Here is a 3,441-nt window from a genome sequence, read left to right on the forward strand (position 1 = left end):
CAGCGTGGGAACCACATTGGGCCTGCTCTTACCCCACATTAGTTTGCTGTGATCACGCTGTATCACAGCAATCTCTGAAAACCCAACTATGCAAAGGCATGATATCATCAAAAGGAATTTGTTAATACTACCTGACATGGTGTGGCATGCCTGCAATCCTAGCATCCTAGCACTCAGAATATAGAAGAGGAAGATCAGACAGAGCAACAGGGCAAGACCCTCATCTTCAAAACCAAATAAATATATATACAAACCCAAACCAAACAAGAAAGCATCTTAGCGTAAAGTTGAGAGTGCCAAACTCATGTTTCTAACAGGCATAATTGGCTTCTTCCAAGATTTGAACTATCCCACTGTCTCATCTGAGTTCTCTGTGCTGGCCTCACTGCAAGCCCAGGCTATCCTTGTCTGCCTGTATGACTCAGTTAACTGTCAAACCAAATGTATCCTTTCAATACAAATACAATACAATACAAACTTAAGTGTATCCTTAAACACTGTTGGATTGCATGGCCCCAGCTTCTCCTTCCTCTCTTGTTTAACTGTTATCACTTTTTCCTTTCAAGTAATTTTGTAAATACTGGGCCAATAACTCCCCAAAGACTCACACTTCTGGGAGGCTTTCTTGTACTTATAGACACCCACTCTCACTTGGTAGCTGAGGGCAGGCCACTGATGTCACACGGATGCTTAGGGTTCATTCACGGAACTGAGTCTACAGTTTCCAGAGCAGGTAGAGGCTGGAACATGGCTCCAAAGACAGACAGACAGACAGAGAGGCAAGGGTCACTCATAGGACATCAGTGAAAGGGTGGAGAAAGCCATGAAAACCTCAAAGCCTTGGATTTTATCCCAATGTTTGACACCAAGATGGGTTGAGGAGAAATAAAACAGGCCTTCGATATCAGCTGCTATTACTTAAAAGGAGAAAGGGAAACAGGAAGATTTGGGGGTGGCAATAGCTAATATGATTGCTAATATAATATCCACCCTAGATAGTGGAGAATGGGTCTGACTCCGTCATGAAAGATGTTCTTAGTGGTTAAGAAAGGGCTGTAGTCCTATCTCAAGCTGAGTAAGTCCAACAGAGGTTCCAGAACCTAGTGGCTGAGCCAGTGCTGCATGCAAATGTTAGGCAAGGAAGAGGGCAGGTCCACTGAGTCCAACCTTGAGTGGTCCAGGGAACCTGGTTTCTTTTCCCGAGTGTAGAATTCTAATGCCTGACCAGATCCTACATCCTGAGGATGGCTACCCAACTCTTTGGAGCTGGCAGCCCAGGGGGTGACCATTTACCTTCTTGGTAGCCTCTTAATGTTCTGATGTGCAGGAGAGAATTGAGTGGCAAGCCTTTTCTAATGGCCTTGAACTGGTTCTAGATGAGAATGGGATGGGCACCTCCCAAGGCCACAGACCAGAATCAAGCACACAGCAGTGCCCCTGTTTGTCCCTGGGTACAAAAACACTGCTCAATAGGTATTATGAAGCATTGCGCATACTTGCTGTCCAACAGGCGTTGTGTTGGATAACTCTGCCTGACTGTGGGCTGATTTAAGTGTCTAGAACATGTTTAAGACTGACAAGGCCAAGCTGAGGGGTTTGAGAGGGTTTATTCAATACATTCACAACATGTATATTTTCCAACTCCTGTGGTTTCAATGGGACATATTTTCACAGTAAATCAGGAGCATGTGTTATTATGTACACATGAACATAGACACATCTCCTATTGACCCTGTTTCTCTAGCGTCCCCAGTGTTGGAGAATATTAATATTTACTACTGATACATCTTTTAGTTAAGCAGCGGTTAATGCTAAACAGCTGTATAACCAAATCACCACACAGAGACTGGGATTTATTTAATTAACCTAGATCACAATGCTGGGCTATTAATAGTTACTCCATCCTAAACCTCCAAGGCCGCATAGTTTCCTACCATTCAGATTCACCAATTATACTTGCTTTTAGTGATATTTTAGGTCTGGTTCATTTCTCCACATGGTTCCAAGACCTCTCTTGTGGATTCTCTGCTCTTCTCTTGCCTCCTTCCTTTTCCTCCCACTCCGGAACAGGATGTTCCACCCTATTCTCTCCATTGCTCAGCACTGGGTGGTTGTTTAATTGACAAATACAGAGAACAAATGGTGGCATGTTCACACAAACTTGAGACAGGTGATGCTTAGAATAAGCATCACAATACAATGTCTAGATTGAAACTAGATAGTTGGGTAGAGAAATCAGCATTTGAATGAACAAGGGTAAATTGTGTATATTCCACAAGAACACTATACCAACACCCCAGTAAACATGATTTTGTTTTGCTTGAACAGTAATTTCTAGAACCAAAAGAGACTTTTATTCCTTAGACTGATTAGACTCTTGTATATGGGGTGTGAGGCTGGCTTTTGTATAGCCTAAGCTGGCTTCCAACACTCAGTGTACCAAGGATGACCTTGAACTTCTGATGTTCTTGCCTCCACCACCTGAATGCCCATTTTATAGGGTGCTAGGGATGGAGCCATACTTCCCCCAGAATGTTTAGTTTACTTTTTTTGCAGCCTGTTTTGTGGTTGTTTTTCCTTTAAATTGGAAATCCATTTGTAAGCCCCAGCAAGGAAGCTTGTGGCTGCAGCCCCTACTACAATACATCATGTGTACAATGCAGAGACTACCATGCTCTGCTCCTCTAGACCATCTTCCAGAAGGCTGCTGTCAGCAGATCAGAATGTGTGAGCAAGGTGAGAGCCGCCTAGCGGGACTGTGAGAGTGTGGGCTGTTCCTCCCCAAGCCCGCTGCTGTTCCAGGAAGGCGGTCCTTGCCCGCTCCAGCGTGAGTCACCCCAACGAGTCCTGAGCACAGCAGTTCTGCCAGCGGGGTCCTTCCTATCAGTGCTCAGATCACACACCCGCAGCCAATACTTTTCTCCTTAAGCCCTCTGTTTGGAAAAGAATGCTCTCAGGGTTCTGTTTCTCACACACGCCCCACACAGCTCTGCCAAAGTCTCCCAAGCGTCTCCACCTGCCACCTGTGGGCTGTGCTGGGAACCTCAGCCTGGCTGCCTCGCCCTCTGCACCGTGGCCTAAAGAACCTAACAAAGTCCAGCCAGAGTCTTCATTCACAAATGCCCCAGAGCTCCTCAAGACACAGATGTTAGTGGTTTGGCAGCTGTCTCTTTTCTGTGCTTCAGTAACTGCTGGAACCCAACTGGAAGCAGGGACAGGGCTGTGCTGCAGTCCTACCTCCATACCCCCAAGGTGACTGACATGAGTATCTTGCAGTGCCTCAGTTTCTCCCTCTGTAAACTTGGAAAGTGAACTAAAACACTTACTTTGCAGAACTATTGTGGAGATTCAATAAGGTGGTGTCTGTTGGGCAGCATCTGGTCTGCCCTGCAGTGGAACAGCCCTGCATTTGGGCTGCCTATATAACCAAAAAGCTATACT

Source organism: Meriones unguiculatus, chromosome 17 (genome assembly GCF_030254825.1).
Source record: "Meriones unguiculatus strain TT.TT164.6M chromosome 17, Bangor_MerUng_6.1, whole genome shotgun sequence".
In the NCBI taxonomy this organism is placed as follows: domain Eukaryota; kingdom Metazoa; phylum Chordata; class Mammalia; order Rodentia; family Muridae; genus Meriones; species Meriones unguiculatus.